The sequence below is a fragment of the Rhinolophus hipposideros genome, assembly GCF_964194185.1.
Source record: "Rhinolophus hipposideros genome assembly, chromosome: 24".
In the NCBI taxonomy this organism is placed as follows: Eukaryota; Metazoa; Chordata; class Mammalia; order Chiroptera; family Rhinolophidae; genus Rhinolophus; species Rhinolophus hipposideros.
In genome coordinates, this window is record NC_138070.1 from 18,817,523 (window position 1) to 18,842,117 (window position 24,595).

General features: G+C 35.9%; 1 protein-coding gene and 1 pseudogene across 6 annotated transcripts in view; one reads left to right on the plus strand and one right to left on the minus strand.

Moving 5' to 3' along the window:
- MTMR3 (myotubularin related protein 3) overlaps positions 1 to 24,595 on the plus strand; it is a 130,211-nt gene that overhangs the window by 37,849 nt on the left and 67,767 nt on the right. The window lies entirely within an intron of this gene.
- Positions 7,524 to 9,272, minus strand: LOC308492628 (NADH dehydrogenase [ubiquinone] flavoprotein 2, mitochondrial-like; annotated as a pseudogene). The gene is made up of 2 exons: positions 9,153 to 9,272; positions 7,524 to 8,231 (listed from the first exon to the last, which is right to left on the minus strand). The product of its transcript is annotated as an NADH dehydrogenase [ubiquinone] flavoprotein 2, mitochondrial-like (transcript).

Here is a 24,595-nt window from a genome sequence, read left to right on the forward strand (position 1 = left end):
TTTTTAGACTAGTTTTACTAAGCCTGTATTGTTCTATGATAGTATTCAAACTGAGCTCTAGATGCACTATTTTAACTGTTCTCTTGTGAACTGAGTAATAGATACTTGTATAATGAAGACCTTTTAAGAGTTTTTTTTTTTTAACATGAAAACTAGAAGGAAAGTGATTTATTTCAGATTTAGCAATATAAAAGGTCAATTAGGGAGAAAAGCATGTACAGTAACAAAAAGCATTTGCTTATGTCATTCCACAATTTACATAACAAGATAACTGTTTTCCAAAACTAGACAACAGGTTCAAAAATACTTCTTTTCACACCCTGAAGTGATGGTGTCGGAGCGATGACTGTTCTAAGGCCATTTACTGCAGGCACTTTCAGCTAGTTCTGGTATCACTACTCTCACTCTATCTTCGTTCTTTTCTCTCTCTCATCAGCTTTTTGCTTTCTTCCCTTCTTCTTTTATTCACTGGGAAGACCTTTTAAGAGTTTTTTAATGTATACAGTTGACCCTTGAACAATACGGGACCCAACTGCATGGGTCTACTTTATACGTGGATTTTTTTCAGTAAATATTTGGAAAAATTTTTGGAGATTTGTAACAATTTGAAAAAACTCATAGACAAACTATGATTTTCGTAAAAATATATTTTTATAGCTTTATTGTAAGACTACAGTATATAATACATATAGCATAAAAATATGTATTAATCGACTGTTTATATCATTGATAAGGCTTCCGGTGAACAGTAAGCTATAGTAATTAAGTTTAGGGGGAGTCAAAAGTTGTATGTGGATTTTCGATTGTGTTGGGGGTCAGAACCCCTAACGCTCACGTTGTTCATGGGTCAACTCTATTGGTTTATTCTCCCAATAATCCTGTGAGGTTGTTTCGTCAGAGGAAATAATTATATTTCTTTTGAGAACTCAAAAAAAAGATACCTAGAGAGTGTGTGGTGTAACTAGTTATTCATATATAACAGGGCATTAGTGATAATAGCTAACATGTATGTGATTACTAAGTGCTAGGTACACTTAACCTTTATAATGATACTATGAGATATTGTTGCTATTAGAAGCATGCTAATGAAAAGTGACTTGCTCAAGATTACAGAACTAATACGTGCTTGAATTAGGTTTTGAGGCAAGGTCAGGATGAGTTAAAGCTGTGCACAAGTGCCTGAAAAGTAAACTCTTTAAAATGCTAGTGTACCCTTTAAATTCTTACTTTAAGAATTTAATTAAGAATTCTTATTCTTAATTCTCTTTGAAGGCTTTGTTTAAAACAGCAGAAACTGAAGTGATACTGTAGAGTCAAAAGGGGAAATCATATTCCTCCACTGTACTACAAGCTGTGGGGAGTAGAATAAAGGAAGAAAAAGCGGGAGATCTAGTCTTAAATCCTGATTTTTGCAAAATAATTTACCTTTCTGATTAGATTTACTTTTTGGCTGAATAGTTCCTTCTCCCCTTTTATCCTTTTCCAGGGAAAAGTTTAGAAGCTGGAGATAAAATCCATTCTGAAATCCCTTCGATGGATTTGCAACTCTTCCTATTCTATAGTTTACAATTGTAATTTGGACCAAGATCAGATTGAAGAAAAATTAAAAGATTCCTAACTTCATCAGTTTCGTTACAGTATGACCCTAACCCCATAATAAAAATTCTCTTTTGAAAGTCAGATTTTTTGGGTATGCTTGGGAACTTTTAGGTAGTTGTAGTCTCATTAATATACTGATCACATGGACCAAATTGTCTTATCCGGTCAGCTTTTTGCTTCCTTGCTGTTCTATTTGTTCTGTTGTGCTGGTGCCCCTAACAACACAAAGTTACAGCCCAGTAATGCAGGGCAAGTAGACTTCCTTCCTACCCTGGAGCTTTTTCCTGTACTAGATGCCAGCTTTGAGGATGGTGAGCCTGGGAGTTTAATGGAAAACCTGATTTCCTGACTTTCTTCCACTAGATTAGATTGTCTCAGTGCTGAAATACAGAGGCTTTAAGGAAGTGGGTAGAAAGCAATGCCCAACTTGAGGATATTTAATAAATGTTCAGCTTTATAGTGAATGGATTTCTTGCTTTGTTAACATCTGAGAAAATGTCAGTAGTTTTAATAATAATCTATAGTGGAACATTATTTAGTGACACCAAGATTTCAATTTAATAGCCATTTGTTTGCCTTGATAAAATTTCTGTTTTCACCATATTCCCCCAAACTTGTTTTTCTTCACAGTTTTCTGAGTTAATATCTTTGGCTAGGATATATAATTATAATATTAAAAAATATGATCCCCCTTATCCTTTACATTTGACTTTTAAGATGCTTGTTTTTTTCCTTATATTACTGACTTTTTGATAAAAGGCATACTGAAGAATTTGATAGTGAGTTTTGGACTTAAAGGCTTTTATTTTACCCCTTTTCCAAAACCTGTCAAGCACCCACTGCTACTGCTAACAAAACTAAGATACGTCTTGATCGTGGATTAAGCTTCATTATTATATACCATCTTAATTTCTATATTTTACTTTCTAGTCATTTCTGATGATGTTTTTAGCTTTATTGTATTTTGTCTTCTAACTCGGATTTGGCAATTTTAATTTCTTTATCAGAAGGGCTGAATCTTTTTTTTCTCAAAATTAGTTGTTTGAATGCCTACTGAGTGCTAAGACGTCCTCTTCTGGAGACTACTTTCTTTACCACATATTGTTTACCTTTGATGACAGCAGTCTTGAGGCTCAGGAGGTGCTTGTTCTTTCTTGTTGTGCTTGTTCACTTTTTTCTTTCATAAAATTTTGTGAAGATTTATTTTTATAAAATACTAGTTTTTAGAATACAAAATTTGATGAATAATATAGCACTACCTATAATTTTAGGGTCTAAAGAAATAAACATCAAAATACATTTCATAAAGGTGTGTAAAAGGAGTCAAATCACTGAATGATGGAAATAAACTTCCACAAGCCTGTTTTTTTAAGTTGATGCTTCAGTAGATGTAGACCTTTCTGAAATCTTAGTCTCCAATTTAGAACCATATATGCACTTCTCTACCATACTAAGGAGAAATTTGTATTGATTTATAAGTCCAGAGAGAAATTTTTCTTGGTCATTCTTTTCCTGTTTGTCCATAGAATCCTTGCTTGGGACTGGCTATATAATTTTTAGACTCTTTTTTCCCAAAATTATTTAGAATCTCAAAATGGCTATGGCAGAGCCTTAAACCCAAGCATGGAGCCCAATAAGACTGTACACGTTGCACACCCATGAAGGAGCTTTGTTCTGGTTAATGTGTTCAGTCTTCAATAGATGATTTAGAAAAACTGTATGTTTATAATTTTGATGTATAATTGTATATTTTACTATTTTCATTTGAAGAAAACATGTCCATAGTAGAATTTAAAATATTCTTAAACTGTTTTACGTTTGTTTTATTTTCTAAAATCTGGTTAAGGAGTGTCACAGTTCAAATTGTTCTTATTATAGATTTCAGTAAAATAAAAACCACAAAACACTATGGTGCTGAAAGATGAGGAGAGCTTATTGGAGTCGATAGTTTGTTTTGTTTTATCCAGATATTGAGGTCATGTAGAGATAGACTTTTGAAATTGATTATCCTGAGTTGTGACTTTTAAGTCATGTGCTTACCTCACTCTTGTGATAACCTTGTAAACGTTTCCAGGCATGCTAATTGAGCAAAAGCCATGTGCTGATTTTCCCAGTGAGCTAAATCGAGCTTTAATTTCTGAGGATACATATTTTTAATGAAACTCCTTCAAGTTTTCAAGGTGGACGTGATTCTTGGATGACTTTATATGTATGGAGGTACTACAATGTTTTATACAAAAGAGTAACATTTAATGTGGACTTTCAGGTAGCTGCTGCAACTATTAATAAGAATATGACTATACTTTTAACAGGTGAGAAACTTGATGGGAGCTGAAACTAGAACCCCTTTTTTCTTCCAAGTAGGAAATTGGAAAATTCTCTAAGGTCCAACATTATTCCTCCTCCTCCTTTCAGGATAGCAAGCGGTTAAACAATTTCCTTGACAAAAGGTACTAGGTGAATGACTAAAGCCATCATATAACACATGCCCTTGATCATGTCATGAACTTGATCTTCTCGGAGGCTAGTTAACTTCATGGAAATTTCAGTACCTAAGAAGAACCTCAGACTGTACCCAAAGGTGACACTGGTCACCTATAAATGCTTGTCCTTTGGTTATAGGTGAGACCAGGAGTTCAGATGCATTCCCTCAGAAAGACAGCTTTGAAAGAGTCTGGTGACTTTGGGAGAGTGGTGCTTATGATCTGGTTGTACAATCTTTTCTAGCGACACTTATACTACTACTTTTGAGAGCCTCTGCTGTAGGATACTATTTTAGGATTTTTTTAAAAGTTAAAATAAATTTATGTAGTGAAATGCACAGATGGAAGTATGCAGTTTGAGCTTTAATAAATATTTACAGCTGTGTATCCACTGCTCAATCCTATTATAGAACATATATATCACACTAGAAAGTTTCCTCATGCCCCTTCTGATTATTTACCCTTCTCTCCCCACCCAAACTACTGTTCTGGTTTCTATTAGTTTTGTCTGTTTTTGAACTTCATTTAAATGGAATCGTACAGTACTTATTCCTCTTTAACTTGCTGCTTTTAGTCAACATAATGCTTTTGAGATTCATCCATGTTGTTGCGAATATCAGTAGTTCATTCATTGTTATTGCTGAGTCGTATTTGTAGAAATACATCACAATTTGTTTATCTGATCACCTGTTACTGGACATTTTGAGTTCTTTCCAGTATGAGGCTGTTATGAGTAAAGTTGCTGTGAACATTTGTATCCAAGCCTTTTCCTGGTCAGGTGTTGTAACTTCTCTTCCGTTGTGGAATTAATCAAATTGCTGGATCATAGGATAGATATATGTTTAACGTTAATAAGCAACTGCCAAACTGTCCTCCAAAGTGCCAATGCCATTTTAGACTTTCGTGAGCCATATTTGAGTTCCAGTTTCTCACCATCCTCACCAGCATTTACTCTTACCAGCCTCTTTGATTTAGTTATTCCAGTGAGTATGAAAGAGGTATTACATTGTGCTGTTTTCACTTGCAATTCCCTGATGACTGATGACGATGCACATCTTTTAATGTGCTTATTGGAGATTTATATCTCTTTTGTGAAGTATCTATTAAAATCTTTTGCCCATTAAAATATTTTTCTTTCTGTTATTGATTTGTTTATTCTTTATATATTTTGGACACAAATCCTTTATGTTAAGTTTCTATGACTGTTTCTTCCACTCCGTGAGTTGCCTTTTCATTTTCTTAATGGTCTCTTTGATAAGCAGAGATTCTAACAATTTTTAAAAAAATCTTGTGTGGGAAAGTATACCATTTTTAAGTACAATTCAATTGCATCAAATACATTCACTATATTATGTAACTATCACTACTATTTCCAGAACTTTTTCATCATCCCAAGCATAATCTTTGTACCCATTAAGTATTAGGTTGGTGCAAAAGTAATTGTGGTTTTTGGAATTATTTATTTATTTATCTAATTTTTTTGCAATTATTTTTAACCTTTGAAACCTCAATTACTTTTGCACCAACCTAATACCGCGTTTCCCCGAAAATAAGACCTAGCCTGACAGTCAGCTCCAATGTGTCTTTTAGAGCAAAAATTAATATAAGACCCGTTAATATAATGTAATATAGTATAATACTGGGTCTCGTATTAAATTTTGCTCCAAAAGACGTATTAAAGCTGATTGTCCAGCTAGGTCTTATTTTTGGGGAAACATTGTAATAACCAAGCTACTAATGTGTATAGTTTTCTTGTTACCATTGCCACTCTAAATACATTAACATCTTAATATATTTATCCTCTCCACCCCAACTTACCCCCAAGAACTTGTCATTGTTTTGGTAACAACTTTACAACTTTCTGTCTTGTATTTTAATTTTGAGGTAATTCTATTCTAGACAAAGTATCCTCATTTGAGGTCATGTTTTTGATCATGATAGGGGGAAAAGTCAGATTTGAGTTTGTATTTTCTCCCTACTCCCCAAGAGGACAGGAAGTAGATGGGAAGATTTTGAGCGGAGTTGGACAAGGATGGTATTTGTGGTCTTCCAAACAGATTCTATTATCCTCAGGACATCTGTAGCTTCTGGCATGAGAGACATTATGACTTTTGGAAACTAGGCATCATTCTTTTCCTTATTTCTGTGATCTTTTTACATTTTTGCAAGCTGCTTTGCTCTCTTGCCTTTAATGTTGATTTGCTGATTCATCCACTCCCAACCAAATAAAACCCTGTTCTCTTTTTTCAGAATTGATTGAACTCTCTTGAATATCCTTCCCTTGCTCCAGAAGTTACACCATCACAAAATTATCATTCTTATGCATTGTTTCTCTCAAGTTGTCTTATTTTTGAGTACTTTTAATGAAATAAAACACAGAATGCATGAGATGCAAATGGACAGTGTAATGAATGATAAAGTGAACACACGTCACCACCACCCAGGTCAAGAAATAGGATAGGCTGCCCTGGTTTCTGTTCCTTTTTACGTATGTTCCTCTCTCCCTCCCTCTTAGAAATAACTAACCCCCGTCTTTTATGGTAATCACTGTCTGGCTTTTATTTGTATTGTTATCTATGTATGCATTTGTAAACAGTACTTTTACTGGTTTTTGAATGGAATCATACTGTGCATATTTTCTACTTTACTTCTTTTGCGCATTCCTATGTATTGTGTATTGATCTAGTTCATTTTTATTGCTGTTATTTTATATGATATACTACAAATTATTTTATTGTTGTCGGACATTTGGGATGTTTCCAGTTTGGACTACTATGAACAATGCTGCTATGAATATTCTTATGCATTTCTTACGGTGCAATATCTGCATTCTAGGGTATATACCTAGGAGCACAATTGCCAGGCCCAGGATATGTATATCTTCAACTTTAATGCCATGTTGTTTTCCAAAGTGGGTTATCAATTCCCATTCCCATTCTTGCTGAGTGAGAGTTCCTGTTGCTCCACATCCTCATCAGCACTTGATATTGTCAGTGTTTTGAATTTTTGACAACCTGGGAGGTGTGTAGTATCTTATGGTTTTAATTTGAATTTCCCTGGTTATTGGGTTTTGAGCATCTTTGCCTCTGTTTTTGGCCATTTAGATTTCTTCTTTAATTGCCTATTCAAGTCTTTTATCCTTTTATTTTTTTTTAATTTGACAGAAGTTTTATTTCATAGTGACCTGTATTATGATCTGGCAGTTGAAAACAGATGATAGTGGAGTAACTCTTAACTAGATTATGGAAGAATGTCTTCATAATTAGCCATAGATAGCAGAAGACTTGAAAGTGGAGCTCTGAAGTTTTGATCTGATACTTAACAGCTGCAGGTTAGTAGGTTACCACCAAAGTACACAGATTGAAATGAACAATATTAAACATTTATGTAGATAGATTCATATTTTATTTCTCCTGTGATATAGTTACAGTTGAATATAAATTAAAGGCCTGCTTTTACAACAAAGCCAGATCGTTTGGGTGGGTCAGTTAAAGAAGTAAGACCCCCTGCTGGCTCAGAAGAGAAGCATCCACTCCTTGGCCCAGGTTTTGGAGTTTTACCAGCTTTGAGCTCGTCAATAATTTCCTCAATATCCTTTGGTATCAGATCCTCATAGGAGTTGTCATTTGTTTGAACTGTTGGTGCGTTTACACAGACCCCTAAACATTCCACCTCTATAAGAGTGAAAAGTTTGTTAGGTATAGTCTCCCCAACATTTATTCCAAGTGTTTTCTGAATGGCCTCCAGTATGCTGTCAGACTTTGGAAGCATGCAAGGTGTAGTAGTACAGACCTGAATGTGATACTTTCCAACTGGCTTTCATTGTACGTTGTATAAAAAGTTGCTACTTCATATGCTCTAATTGCAAGCTTGTTCATAGCAGAGATGGGCAGCCATCCATTCTGTCTTTTGGGTTAAATCCAGGATTGGAAGCACAACTGCTGCTTTATGCCTTCTGGATAGTTTGTCACAATTGCCTCTATCCTCTTATAGTTTTCTGGTGTGAAATCAAATGGAATATCTAGGTTATTCTCAGGAGTAGCTCTGTGCACAAATAAAGCTCCTCCAACTCCATTTTGTATCTCTGTCTTATGCAAATTGCTTATGTCTTCCGCACTGGGCAGTGAGTGAGTGAGGCCAGCCAGCTGCCTAGGCCCAGGGCACTGCAGAGAACAACATGGCAGGCCAAACTGTTCTCCATTTTTCTATTTGCTCTTTTTATAAAATACTAATTTTTAACTATTTATATATTCTGGATACTTTTTGGTTAAGTTTGGGTGAATATTTTTGCCTGTTTTGGGGGCTTTATTTTCACTCTTTATGATTTTTACATGAATAGAAATTCTTAACTTTAATGTAGTCAAAGTTATCTAGTTTTTCCTTTATGGTTACTTTTTATGTCTAATTTTAGAAATCTTTTCCCACCCAGAGGTCATGAAAATATTTTCTTCTCAAACTTTTTTTAAAAGCTTTTTTAAATACTTTTGCCTTTCATCATATGTCAGTTGCCCCACTTAATGTTGCTTCTAATGTATGAAACGGGCCAGTTTCATTTTCCCCCAACTGGGTATCAGTTGTCCCAGCACACCATATTGAAAGTTCAGTACTTTCCCTACTGTTTGATATTACCTCTTTTTATTTTTTCTTTTTTTAAAGATTTTATTGGGGAAGGGGAACAAAACGTTTATTGGGGAACAGTGTGTACTTACAGGACTTTTTTCCAAGTCAAGTTGTTGCCCTTTCAGTCTTAGTTGTAGAGGGCGCAGCTCAGCTCCAGGTCCAGTTGCTGTTACTAGTTGCCGGGGGCGGAGCCCACCATCCCTTGCGGAGTCGAGGAGTTGAACTGGCAACCTTGTGGTTGAGAGGATGCGCTCCAACCAACTGAGCCATCTGGGAGCTCAGCGGCAGCTCAGCTCAAGGTGCCCTGTTCAATCTTAGTTTTAGGGGGTGGAGCCCACCATCCCTTGCAGGACTCGAGGAATTGAACCAGCAACCTTGTGGTTGAGAGCCCACTGGCCCATGTGGGAATTGAACCTGCAGCCTTGGGAGTTAGGAGCACGGAGCTCCAACCGCCTGAGCCACCAGGCTGGCCTGCCTCTCACTTTTTAAGTGTCCATTTATGTGTGGGTATGTTTCTTGGCTCCCTGTTCTGTTCCACTGGTCCCTCCCTGTGTCTGTATCACACAGCATCTTTAGCTAATATGGTTTACTCTTGATATCTGTTTTACTCTTTCCACATGTTTCCTCCCGCCTTTCAAGAGCATTTTGGCTATTTATGGACCTTTGTGTTTTTAGTCATTTCATCATCTCCTTCAAAACAAAATAAAACATACCTTACTAATATTGAGAACTGATAATTTACAGGTTTTCTGATTTATCTTAGCCTTTTTAATGTCAGTACATCCTTATAATTTTCCCGTAGAAGTCTTGCATATGTTCATTTGATTTAGTCCTAGGTGCATGATATTTTTTGATGCTATTATACATAGTCTTTTTTGTCTACTTTTATTTCCCATTTTATATATTGACTTTTCTAATCTGCAACTTCGCTAAACTCTTAAATTTTAATAATTTATCCATGGATTTCGTTGAACTTTTCTATGTGCACCATCATGTCATCTGCTAATAATGACAGTTTTATTTTTTTCTTTCACTCGTTGTACTTATATGGCTCTCACTTATTTTAATACACTGTCTTGGGTAAGTACAATGTTGAATAGCAGTTGCAATAATGGGCGTCTTTGTCTCATTGCTAGTGTAAAAGGAAAACTTAATATTTGATTATTAAGTACAGAATGATGTTCGCTTAGTTTTTTTGGTTTATATATTTCTAGTTTGCTCAACCTATTTTTTTTCTTTTAAGATTTTATTGGGGAAGGGTAACAGGACTTTATTGGGGAACAGTGTGTACTTCCAGAACTTTTTTTCCAACTCAAGTTGTTGTCCCTTCAATCCTAATTGTGGAGGGCGCAGCTCAGTTCCAGGTCCAGTCGCTGTTGCTAGTTGCCGGGGGTGCTGCTCACCGTCCCTTGTGGGACTCGAGGAATTGAACTGGCAACCTTGTGGTTGAGAGCCCACTGGCCCATGTGGGAATTGAACCGGCAGCCTTCAGAGTTAGGAGCATGGAGCTCTAACCGCCTGAGCCACCGGGCCGGCCCCTCAACCTATTTTTTGAATCCTTATAGATAATCATAGGATTGTACTCCTTTTATTTATTAATGATTTTCTAATATTGCCTCAACTTTATTTTGTGTTTTTTTGGGTAAACCTCAGTTGATAAGATGTACTATCTGTGTGTGTATGTGTGTGTTACAATTTTTCCTTGTTTAGGATTTTTGTGTCCATGCTTATGAGTGAGATTGATCTGTAATTTCTCTTTTTGTATCCTCTTTATCTGCTTTGGTATCAAGACTATGATAGACTCCTAAAATAGGATGGATTCATTTTCTGTTTTGTGAAATGGTTTTTATAAAACAAGAGTTATTGTACTTTGATTATTTGATAAAACATGCCAGAGGAGCCACCTGATTCTGCAGGTGGTGTGCGTGTGTGTGCGCGCGCGCGTGTTGAGATTGTTGATGACTGAATCAATTTTCTAAAAAATGGTTTTAGGGCTGTTCTAGCTTTCATATTTCTTGGGTCAATTTTGTAAGTTATTTAATTTGTCCATTTTGTCCAAATATCAAGTTTATTGACACAGGTTAATAATAATAACTTTTTTGTTTCTATAGAATTTTTAAATTCCCCCTTTATACCCTTAGCTCCTTGGTTAGTCCCTCCAGCAATTTGTAAATTTGATTAGTCTTTTCAAAGAACCAGTTTTTCTTTTATTCTTATTGTATGTCTTTATATTTTATCATTTTAAAACATTTCATTTTATTTTCTTTGAAATTGCTTTGCTTGTCTTTTTTCTAACGTCTGAATGATACTTTCACTGTTCTTAGGTTGGTGCACAAGTAATTGCGGATTTTGCAATTATTTTTAACCTTTTAAACTGCAATTACTTGTGCGCCAACCTAATATTTTCAGTCTTTCTTTTATAAACTGCATTTCCTCTAAGTACTGCTTTAGCTGCTTCCAATATTTTGATATGTAGCATTTTCTCTGCCAGTTGAAAATACTTTAAAATTTCATCTTTGATCCATGATTTGCTTGGAAGTGTCTTGCTTAATTTCTAAATATTTGAGGACTTTCCAGATATCTTTTTGTTATTAAATTGCAGTATGGTCAGGACATAGAGATTGTTTAAATCCTTTGAAATTTATGAGACTTATCTTTATGGGTCAGTATATGGTCAATTTTGGTAACTGTACCATGGGCCCTTAAAAAGCATTATTCTACAGCTGTTGGGTATGGGGTTCTACATATGTTCGTTAGTGAAATCTCTTAATCATATTGTTCAGATCTCTTTTCTGAAAAACCTGTTTTTCTGGCAGGGGCTGTACTGCTTGTTTTATTTAATTATTGATAGGAGTGTGTTACATTGTGAATTTGTCTTTTTGATCCTTTGCTTTATACATTTTGAGGTCATGTTACTAGGTTTATATAAATCGAGAATTATTTTATTTTCTTAATAATTTGAACTTTTTATCATTATGAAAGGTTCCTCTTTATTTCTAGGACTGCTTCTTGCCTTAAAGTCTACCTTTTTTGTATTAGTATAGCCAAACCACTTCTTTCTTTGTTAGTATTTACATTGATGTCTTTCTTCATTGTTTCAGATTTTCTGTTTCCTTACACTTTCAGTTGTGTGTTTCTAACTGTGTAGCTGAATTTTTTAAAAAGTTGGAGGTTTATGGGAAGGAAGCACAGCTCAGTCTCTTCACTTGCAGCAAATTACCCCGGGCAGAAGCTGACCCAAGTATTGGTCTCATCCCTCTGAATTTCAGTCTTCTTTCATATCTCAGGGAATTTGAGTTTGATTGATGCTAGCTCACTCAAAGTCCTTTTAGGTCTTTGCTTTTAAGAGAATTTAAAATATTTTATCCAGCTTTTACAGTTGTCTTCAGCAGGACTTTATTTGAGTTATTTGGTGTTGCTAGAAGTGTTTTAACTTTTATTTGTGCTTAGGATTCTGTGATAAGATTTTGTTTGAATTCCTTTCAGCTAAAAATTGGGCTTTGATTATTTAGGTAGACTTGGAAGGAGTTGCCTTGGGTTAAAGAATAGACTGGGGTCAGCGCTATGTGAATTGATGTGTTAGAGATCAAGGTATAACTTTAAGATACCCTGTGAAATTTGTCAATCAAATGCGTTTTTGTGACTTGACTTCATCCTGGGACGAACGCTGCTTTATCTTGTTTAATATATTCCCAATTAGTTTTATAGTGAGCTGAAAGAAAACTTGATCCGTCTATTGCTAGATTGAGAAGCATTAGATAAAGAATGGAAGCAGGAGAAATGTGCACCAATGCTGGAAATAAACACGGGATGAAGGATCTGGGACAAACTTTGAACCCACTTGAAACTGCCATTTAACTTCAGTGATAATTGGAAATACTTTCTAATGATGTATTTTTAAAAGTCTTAGGGTTGAATGAAAATGCAAGATGTTTAGGGTTGAATGAAAATGCAAGATGAAATTAGAATTCTGAAGAAATCTGGAATGGCTATTGGATCTGCCCATTTGGTGGCAAAAGGAATAGGTTTGAATTATTTAAAACAATTTTTAAAATATAGGTTAAAATTTTAGAAAGTAGTAACTGATTTGAATGCACAGAAAAGATTAAAACCAGAGGTGTACTAGAGAAACTAGAAACGAACATTTTCGCCTTAGGAGGGAGACATGACTAACCTAAATTTGTGCATAGATACCATAGTATAAAGATCACTTGATTCTCCTTTAATACACATTATCCACAGGAGTTGTTTTTCCTTCTCCCTTCATCCCCTGCTTCCATTCCTCCCTTTTCGTGCTTGACGGATACAAGTACCAGTAGATTTTGTTTTACATTAAAACTATTGTTTTACATTACATCCAGATTATTGAGTTCTATCTCTACCTTTCTATTTTTCTAAGTAACATTTAATCTTTGTATTTCTCTCCTCTCACTTCGTCTTTAGGCCTCTAGGAATTTATACAATTCAGTAGACTGCATAGTCCAGATTCTTGGGGAGTTTTAATTCAATTGTATATTAATGACAGTCTTTGCATATTTGCTTTTCAGCTTTGAAAAACTTCAGACTCTTATATTTTATCCTAGAAATTTTAGGCAGTCTCATCAGATCAGAGTTGCATTAGGGAAGGAGGCACTTTAATATTATTTGAATATATTAAAGTAATGTTGAATAGATCATTGATTATTAATAAACAGTACTACATGAAAGTAAACATTTGTCTAGGGGAAATATACACAGAGCCGAAAGGGAAGTAATCTGGGAAAAAATTTACACTTGATATTAGAGAGTGGGGCTAAATAACTCTGTGTATTCCCCCCCCCCCCGCCTCCCTCTTTCCCTCTCTCTCTCTCTCTCTCTCTCTCTCTCTCTCATATTAATGAAACAAATCCAAGTTTTTTATATGGACAAAGAAATGAATACACACACAAGTTGAAAATTAATATGGATACACTAGGGGAAACAAGATGGTAAATTGTCTTCCTTAGATGGTAGTAAAGTGGCATTCATTGAGAAGCAAGTGCACTGTTAGGATTTTTGGCTAGTGTGACCAAGGCAGAATACTAGATTAGCAGTAAAACTGTTGAATGTTAGCCAGCTGGTTATGATAAAACTTTGTTTGCAGTAGATCTATACAAACTCTTTATCACAGAACACAAAAATTAGCTTTAATTGCCATTTTTAATTGATGTATTTTTTTTTAAAGATTTTATTGGGGACGGGGTACAAGACTTTATTGGGGAATAGTGTGTATTTCCAGGACTTTTTCCAAGTCAAGTTGTTGTCCTTTCAGTCTTAGTTTTGGAGGGCGCAGCTCAGCTCTAGGTCCAGTTGCCTTTTGTAGTTGCAGGGGGCATAGCCCACCATTCCTAGCGGGAGTCGAGGAATCGGACTGGCAACCTTGTGGTTGAGAGCCGGTGCTCCAACCAACTGAGCCATCCGGGAGGCAGCTCAGCTCAAGGTGCCATGTTCAATCTTAGTTGCAGGGGGCGGAGCCTACCATCCCTTGAGGGAGTCGAGGAGTAAAACCTGTAACCCTGTGGTTGAGAGCCCACTGGCCCATGGGGGAATCAAATTGGCAGCCTTCCTGTTAGGAGCATGGAGCTCCAACCACCTGAGCCACCGGGCCGGCCCCAATTGATGTATTTCTGATTTAAGCTTTACTCATTTTGGAATTGTTTATCTTTGTTAAATAGATCATTGTAGTCATCAGTTACAATAAACTATAAAATTGTGCTCATTGCTAAAATCGACACTGTCTTTGATTTATAATAAAAGCAGAGTTCTTCATAAATCAAAGTAAATACAAGATCCATGTTAATTTATTTCTGGTAATGAATTGTTTAAGTATTTAAGAAAATATTTGATGACTTTTAATATTCATAAAATAGAATGCTTTACTTATTTTTCTTTGAAGTTGTAATTATTGAGTGTAGTAAGTACTTAACATTATTGATAGGTTCTGCGACTTAAAACAATGTGTAAGGAGACCAGTTTTACCATAGGCTAATTGAAACACAAGAGTTAAGTTCCTATGACATCTTCATCAATGTTGTTAGGAAATGACATTATTTGAGTTTTAGATTACTGAGAAATTTTATAATTTCTAACAGTGTGAAAAAATATGGTGTAGTTTGTGTTAATTACAATGTTATGAAAAACTAATTCAAATGAGTATTTTTGTCAACGAGAAATCTATAAAACTTTAAAAACTAAATTTTGTCTCTAATAGTATCTTGTGTTCAGTTGATACAGGAAAGAGTAACAGGATGATTGGTATTTGAGTTGCAGTAATGCCAGAATTCTGTCTCTTTGGTTGTTTTAAAAAATCCAGTATATAAAAATAGATAAATAAATAGCCCAGTATACATCATCTGCAAGGGTTGAAAATATGTCTTATTGCTAAATGGTGCAAAACAGATTAGAAGGTCATATTCATAGTTACTGGTGGTTTGTTGTCTGATGAGAAAGTGATAAATGGTTTTATAAATGGGTTAGGATTGGCTCTACTATATAATGTTCTTAACAGTGATATAGATGATGAAATGGGGGGTATACTGATTAAGTTTATAGATGACTTGTCAGTCCCTTAGAGGATAGAATTAGAGTTCAGAATTATCTTGACAAGTTAGAAGAGGTTGTAAAGAATAAAGGTTTTTAGGAGTGTCAAGTAGTATATACTTTAGACAATGGATAATAAAATACTGATGAAAATTTCTAGTTACGTGATTTCTTCTTACTTAGCCTCAAATGCCTATGACTAAAATTTTTGCTTCGGCAAAATCACATATTACTTTTTATTTTGGACTGAAAGTTTATAATCAGTAATGGCAACATAAATTTTTCAATCCTAAGGGTATATTTGGTGTGAAGAAAAGCAGGTAGAGATGTTGCATTTATGTTAAGAACTAGAGGTTTTAAATGGACCTGGGTGTACCTGAAACAAATAGAAGGCCCTGGTTAATTTCTCATATTTATCTAAATTATGTTTATTTTTCAATCTAAAAAGTGGTTATTGAGCATGTTTCTCATCCTCACAGAATTAGTATTTATTAAACATTGATTTGAAGACACTAGTACAATAACTCTATGTTCTAATGTTATCTTGATTTTACAGATGTGGAAGCTAAGTGAACTTTTCAGAGTGATAAGAGTTTGGAGCCAAAATTCACATTCAAAACAGTCTGATTCCAGAATCTGTGCTCTTATCTAATAAGTTCTATTGCAATGCCTCTCATTAACAAGTAGTGTAGGGTTCTTGGGTTCAAATGTTGAGTAGGAAAATGACCTGTCTAGGATATCATAATCTGTCTAGTAGGTCAGATAGAAATACAAATAATTATAATGACATGTGGTAGGTGTTATAAAATAGAGCTATATTGCAAATGTACAGTGAACTCTGCAGGGAAGCTTTCACAAAGGAAGTAGTTTTTCAAGCTAAGAATTGAAGGATACTTAGGATTTATCCAAATGGATAAAGCAGTATGAGTAAATTATGCATGAAAATTTAAAAGCAGCCCTACGGTGTTTATTTTGGGTGTGAATGTCTAAGGCATATTGTTTTTGATCAGGGACATTTTAGTGAAACTTCTGTTGATGGGATGGGGGATGTTAAAAGGGGAATTAACCAGAATCAGTTCTGCTGTAAGTTCACTTGTAACTGTGGTTATTTTGTTTCTTAGGTAATTGAAGTCTAAATAAATTTAATTCAGCAAATGTTTGAGAACCAGTTTGGTAGACCAAGTGGTGGTGACGACATTGGTGGCAAAGATGTAATTGAGCAGTTCAAAGAAAGTAGTGGGAATTGGTGTCAAATTTTATTAATAGAATGAAATGGTTTCTAACCTTAAAGACCCAGGCAGACCAAAATTCACAATGGAATAGTATTACGATAATGGTGGCGGGGGAGGGGAAGGAGGCCAATGATGGATTCCGTTTAGGATATGTGGAGTTTGGAGGCGCTGCATTGACAGTCCCCAGGAGATAAGGTACTCTGTTACTGTGTTAGTGGCAGTAAGGGCTGGGGAAGACACAGGAGCTCTCTGGTGGCAGCAGAAACCTTGAAGAGAAGCTTACTTATCATTTGTGTGGGGGAAGGACTGGATACTGTTGCTTGTGGCCCTGGTCAGGCATGCTTCTGAATGTTTTCAGACTTATAATGGATTGATAAAACAGGTCTTGTGAAGAAAAATGAGAGAATAAAATAGCTCGAGGAAAGACAGGTGTGTAACAGTTCCTATGTATGAAAAATTTGTATTAGCATATAGTGCAGTACTACCCAAACCTCTCATTAATACCTACGTGATATTTTTGCAGTATCTGTATACTAAACTGGAATGTATCTTAGAATCAGTGGTATGTTATAGTTGAATTGGCACATTTTTTCTTTCTTAGTGGTGTGTAAATTTAATGCTGTGTCTTGCATTTGATGGCATCTCAGAGTCAAAATGCAGTTTTTCCAAAGCTCATTAGTGTAAATACATAGTTTTTGTTTTTTAAAGGTTATTTGTCTATGTTCCATTTAAGCCATCAAATAGCACCAAGGTGTGTATACCACACCATAGAAACACTGGTAATTGAAAAACTAAATGTATGCTATAAAATATAGGGTGTAGGTTAGATTTTGAAAATGTATAAATCAATAGAAAAGAAAAAGTGTAAGTTATTCCCAAGGTCTTTATATTTCTTTGCATTTTGGCATATATAAGTCCTGACCAAAAACAAGTAATGTAGAATGTGTTGTCCAATCATAGACCTGATGTTTACCAGAGAGCTTGAATATATGCATTATTCCTTCTCCCTCTTTCAGACATTAATTCCTTTGACAAACTTTCTTCATGTAGGAAAATACAAGAAATATATGAATGGCTCAGATTGACCTTGGAGGTGTGATATTATTCTCAGTAGTTCACATGCTTATTGGAAACTTGATAATTCCAGTTACTTGTTTGTGTGGATTTTTTTTTCATGTTGAATTGGGTAGCACTTAAGTTTTTGATGTATAAAAATATACTTAGAATATTCCATAATGTGGGTTTATATTAGGCTATATGTTTGAGAAGTTTTTCATCTTGTTTAAGAGAATATTTTACCAATAGTTTAATGTGTTTAGTATGAATATAAGTAATTTAGACAGTATGCTTTTTTAAAAAGCCCCCTCTCCCCTATTAATGGGTTAAGCAAAATGATATCTTAAGATTTTTTAAATTCAAGATTTGGTTTTTGTCTTCAGTGTGAACGAACCCATGACTAGCCTGAGTTTTTCTGAGTTGTTAATTTAAGAGCAGTTATTTAAAATAAAAAAGGAGAAATAAGCTGTCATTTCTTATTAGCCCTGATTTACCTTAGTACTTTTGCCCTCCTTTTCTTAAGTAAAGCATGTTGATGAATTCTGCTTTTTTGATTTTAGTTGAAAAGTTACTTTTCTTCCCGTATATATTTGGATGGCAGTCACACGTCCCTCTGTTTACGTGAGATAAATATTGGTAGTTTAAAAGGGTGGGTCTCTTTCTGGGGATCTGTTGAATAGTATGGTTTTTAAAGGATCGTTAAGAAGAGGGCGTTCTGGTCAAGACAATTTCTGGTCTTTTGTCTATTTAATAACTGAGGAGAACTGCTTCGAAAGAGGAGGTATTTGAGCTCACCGTTTTAAACAGAGCCCACATTGTAGTGTGTGGTTATTGGAGGTTATTTGGGTTTTGTTGGCTTCTTTTAAAAAATATGAGTAGCCCCCTACCTAAATGCCAGTATATAAATTGTAACTAGGCCTCTAGATGAGTGGATTCTTTTTACTGTACATAGCCTCTACTATTTGAATTTTGTCTGTCTTCCCTGAATGTACCTATTGGCTAACTGGAGTGGACAGTTTTTAATTTGTGATGGCAGCAGTTACTTCAAATCTCTTTCTTCTCTTCATTGTTAAGTTGTATGTTTAAAGGATGAATTTGCATTTTCATTTAGCTTCCTGGCCCTTGTCCATTTTGATGATTGTTACTCTGAATAAAACTGAGTGGAGGGAACCAGAATTTTGAAGAGTATTTATCGATGTAGAGAGGAACATTAACATTCCTAATATGCTATTAATATTCTCTCGTCTCACCTATGGGGTGCCAGGGGAAACAAAGATACTTCCTTCTTCTTTATCAGAGGTTAACTGAGAGCAACTAGCAGGACAATAATAAGTGTGGAGGAATTTGCCTTCCGTTAACTTCCCTAAGGTAGACCTTGGAACTAGTCAAAGAAATAAAAGTTAGGAAACATTTTTCTGACACTAGAGCAGGTCTTTCTGATCTTTCCATAGCAATTATAAATATTGAACTACCTCTGGCATTTAGATAAAATGATCTTGTTTGGCCTTTAATTCAATTAATTTCTAGTGATTTGAACGCCTGATTTTTTTTTTTTTTTAAATCTTAACAACTGAGACTTAAGTTTTCTGTTAAATTATAAGGGTTTTTTCTTTTTTAGGAGATAGGGAACATTTTGCCATTTAAGATGGTGAACCTAAACCATGTCTTACAAAATTAGATTTAAAATTTTTAATTTCAGTAGTAAAATGATGCCTTGTGATTTTTCATGGAGGACATGGAGTCAGAAAATGACATTACAAATTACTCCTAGAAATTCTTTACAATACTATTAATGATTTAATATACCTGAGTATGAAGTGAATGTGTTCTATATAGAAGTGATCATAAAGAGCAAGTTAGAATGTAAAAGTTTTTTACATTCTTTCTTAAAATTATTTTATATTTACCCTTTTCAGCAGATTGTATGTGATCTTTGGTTTTAATCTTTTTTGGTCACCACCAGAAAATGTCTTCACAAAGACATCATATGTGATTTATGCTTCTCCCCCTTTCCTACCTTTTGTATAAGGATTAAGTTTAAAAGGAAAATCTTGTAAAATACGTAATTTTAAAAGTTACAAATCAAATTTGCTCAAGTTTCTTTGATCACAGTTGATCTTTTCTGAGAACATGGGTAGGGCTTCCTTTTGCTTACTTGAGGTGTGAAAAGTAATAAGGTGCATCTGAAGTGCAACTAAATCTTAATACCTGAAAATGTTAGAGCATAATCACATACTTTGCTCTTGACTTCTCACATTTTGGGGCCCACATTTGGAAAAGCAGCTGTCATTATTTCAGACACTTAAATGAAGGCATATTAAGTGTTGATCACTAACTGATTATTTGAAATTCTAGCCTCCTTTGAGGGATGTATTCAGAACTTCTCCCATGTTAAAAAAAAAATTCTCCCTCCCTCTCCACCCCACCCTTCTTCCAGAATGAACCACACTGTACCAGCTCTGTAGTCATGGAATTAATTCTACAAGATTGATCTTTGGTCATTATTTCTTGAAACGAAGCTTTTACTTGTTGCAGTGAACATTATCCTAAGTATTGCTGGTTCAAGACACTTATCACCAGTAAAAGACTTTTTGACACAGAAATGTGATTATAACATGGAGTCCAGCTGATGGTTTCTGACAACTTACTGGATTTTGTTTTTCAAGGAGAAGGTAGTTGGTTTTTGCTTAGGAAATGATAATATTTCAGCTGTTTATCTGTGCTCTGCAGCTGGCAGAGGAATGCAGTACATTGGTCATGAATTTGCGTCTGGAACCCTGAAAACTCACTCACTTTACTTAGTGTTTCCAGAAGATGAAGAAAAGACACATAGTGTTTTTTTTTTTTCTTTTTAAATCATCTTGTTTGGTCAGGACACTGCCTCAATTTTGTACTTACTATTTCTCTTTTTCTTTTTCAAAGCATGGTTCTTCCTAATAAGTAGGGGGCAAAAGTCATACCCTCTGAGAATATTACAGTTAACACTAGAATTACAGCTCCATAAGGCTCGGAACATTTTGTTTCTACTGCTACATCTCTGGTACCTAGAGTAGTGACTATCACCCCAAAATATATGTCAGATAATGAATCTCTACCACAATGAACTTAAAATAGCTGTTTTTTAGACAACCTGAGATTTGGGCTCCTATTCAGGGAGTAAGACCAAGCCACGGTGGCTTTATTCAGCTGATAAATGCTTGAGTTTTGATTAACGCTAGTGATTAAATCAGCTTCCCACCATGGAATAATCCTCCCCAACGTGCCACAGAATCTTAGTTTGGGAAAGTCATATTATCATCCGTCAGATATCTGAAAAGTTACTAAGCATAAATGAGGAAACACTAAGAAGCTGGAAATCTTGCCCAAAATAGTGACACTTGTGAAGCTACTTCTTAAAGTTTAACATCTCTGAATTATTATTTTTCCCCTCTTCTTCCGCCTCCCCCCACCCACTCCGGTTCAAGCCGCTGTTTCTCAGGCTAGTTGTGTAGGACACAGCTCCCTGGCCCATGCTGGTGTTATGAGCCTTGCGCTCCCCCGGCTGAGGCAGTCGGTCGGCCACTCATAATGGCCACCAGCCACTCACGGCGGCACACAGCAGCCCGCAGCCGCTCATAGCCTCTCACGGCAGCTCTTGCCGTCTGCCAGCCACTCACGCTGGCCGCTGGCCACTCATGGCAGCACACAGCAGCCCACGCTGGCTGCTGACACATAGTAGCCCACGGCAGCTCACGCCAACCTCCGGTTGTTCACGGCTGCCCAGCTCCAGGGAGAGCTGTTGTTCACAATCCTAGTTATAGAGGGCACAGCTACCTGGCCCATGTGGGAATCGAACCGGCACCCTTGGTGTTAGGAACACAGCTGAATTATTTCAATATTGCCTCAACACTCAAGTTTGCTGTGAATGATGTTTCTTAATGTTAATGCAAGTGTAAAAAATGCCATTTCTTTTACATACAGTGAAAATACAAGAATACTTTAAAATTATTCAATGTTGCCTTCTTAAAATTTTGAACTGTTAATTATTTTGCATTTGAAAGTGAGACAAGACTATGTAAAAAAATATCCCATTGTTCTTTTGAACAATGTACCCTAGCCAAAAAACAGTGCTACTTTAGCCACTCCCACCCCCACATTTTAGGAGGCCTGGCCTTAGTTTTTTCTCATGAATTTGTTCAATCTGATTAGTTTTTGTAGTTTGTTTTTTTGTTTTTGTTTTTTAATTATAGGAATGGTCCAAATTGGTATGCCTCTTTGCCCTTGTTGAAGCTGATGTAGATGGCATACAAATGATCACATAAACTATTGCATACAGGTGTCCATTCCTCCTTGGCTTTCTCAGGGCTTCCATGCCCTTCCCTTAGTCGTTACCTTGTTAGCTTTCAGAAAGGGACTTCGACTGTGTTAGGTTCCCCTCTCTAATGTAGTGCACAGTGATATCCAATATTATAGTGTACAATATTCAAGTACATTGATTTTTTATTCTCTTTTTCTCTTAGAATAAAGTCTTATCTAGTATACATGATTGTAAACATTTTACCTTTTATTTACCCTCCTTGGAAATGAAACTTAAGGGTGACTATAGTTAACTCCAGCCCCACCCCCCGCTCTGGCTGTCCATTAATGTTTAATGTGTTTAAGAAGCCCTTGTAATTAGATACTTTAGGCTTAGATTTAATATAACCTCTTTACTTTCTATCTCTTTAAATATATGAATGTTCAGGGCCACCACTTAATTTCTGAGGTATATATGACTTACGTTATGCGATGCCTGCTGGTATTATGGGAAGGTAGCTTGTGGCACCAGAGAGCTTCTTTCAGGTTCACCTCTATATGACCTTTATCTTTCAAATAATAGTCTTAATAAGCACGATCAGTTTAAACATTTTGTTGGCAGTGTTTCACAACGACATACTTGTTCACAACCCAGTGATTGTGGTTATTGGGAAGAAGAGTTTTTGCCAGCATTAAAGCAGAGCTGCCTGAATTTTTCTGTTGAATCTCCTTGTTGTTTGGTCCATCTCTTGGAACTTTACACCTGTGGAAACATCACACAAACACTCCTGAATGAATGAACTTCTCATATCTTTGACAGAATAAATTATCAAGGAATTTCTAAAACATATCAGATGATTCTTATAGTAGATGTAGTGATTTCCTTGAATTAAATCTAGCACCATCAGTTCATTCTTACCCCTAGATTTGATCTGTTTCTTGGAATTTAATCCCATTTCCCCCCTAATTACCTGCAGGACATACCACTACTTGGGAGGCACCTTTAAAGCCATCATATCATACCTGGCATTGCTTCCTTGGAACCTACCCTGTATTTTTTAATGATACTGTCCTTGTCGTCCTACTCATCACATGCCTTACATACAATCTTTGACAACTTGCTCTGCCTTTTTTTTTTGTCCATTCCTAACCACTTACCAAGTTTAGGCATTTAATGCTTTCATTCACTTTGATGTCTTCCTCTGCTTTTTCACTCTTGTTGAGATATTGGGCTCTTAGCAGTTTTTACCAGGAACATCCTGAGTGACTTTCCCCCATCTAAACCATCCTGCTTGCTGCTTTCTACTGTTTAACGCCACCAGTTGCATATTATTGTTCCCCTGCTCATAAAGCTTTTGGTTTCCGCCATTGAATGAAGTCTAGACTCCTTAGTCTGGCATTTCAAGGTGCATAGTTGTGTCTTGCCTTTCTACTCTTCCTGAATATTCTCTAGATATTTTGACCTATTCTCTATTCCTCAAAAGTGTTGTGATTTCTTCCTTCCATCCTTTCTTGAATTACTCCCTTCTCTGGCTCTTTATTTAAATCCCACCCAGTCTGTAAGATCCACTTGAAATTCTCCATCTCCTGTGAAGCCTCCCTGAACTGCCCCTCTTCTGATTTCTGAGCACATGCATGTTATTACACAGTTAACCTTGTAGTACTCTGACACTTCTTAAGTTACAGTGAGCTATGTCACATCATTGTTTATAAGTACAGTAGTCTCTCTTTACGCTCAGTTTCAGTTATCCGTGGTCTCAGTTATCTGGGATCAACCACAGTCTGAAAATATTAAATGGAAAATTCCAGAAATAATTCATAAGTTTTAAATTGCACGCTGATGAGTGTAGCATGATGAAATCTCACTTTGTCCAGTGTATCCATGCTGTATACGCCACCTGCCCCTTACTTAGTGATTGTCTTGGTTATTAGATCTAGTTTGCGGTTTTACAGTGCTTGTGTTCAAGTAACCCTTGGTTTACTTAGTAACGACCCCAAAGCACAAGAGTAATGATGCTGGCAATTCAGATATGCCAAAGAGATGCCAAAGAGATGCCATAGAGTGCTTCCTTTAAGTGAAAGGTGTGTGTGTATTGGAAAAAATATATGAGGTGTGATCAAACAATACAGTGAATGTTTAAGTTAAAAAATATTTTTACAGTAAAAGACACATTGCCATTAATCCCCCTCAAAATACTCCCCCTCACTTTGAACACACTTATCCCACTGTTCTTGCCACTTTCTGAAGCAGTTCTGGAAGTCCTCTTTCGTAAGTATCTTTAGTTGTGCTGTTGTGTCTGCTCTGATATCCTGAATCGATTAAAAAATTTACCTTTCATGGTCATTTTGACTTTGGAAAAGAGCCAGAAGTCGCATGGTGCCAAATCCAGTGAATAAGGTGGGTGAGGACACACTGTAATGTTTTTATTTGACAGAAATTGCCATATACCAAAAGTGATGTGTGACGCGGAGCGTCACATCATAAGTGATCATAAGTGATCAACAGATATGATGAATGCTGCTGCCAAGTGCCATCCAACAGACAGGCAGGGATCTTCATTACGGGAAGCGGCCCATTGAACCTTAGTAACTGTGTGACAAGTTTCATCTTGTTTGGTGTAGTCAGTCGTGTGTGAGCTACGGTTGAGAGAAGGTGTGTTTTAAAGTGTGCTGTAAATCATCCTCCATCATGACAATGCTCCATCACACATCGCTTCTAGTATATGACAAGTTCTGTCAAATAAAAATATTATGGTGTGTCTTCATCCACCT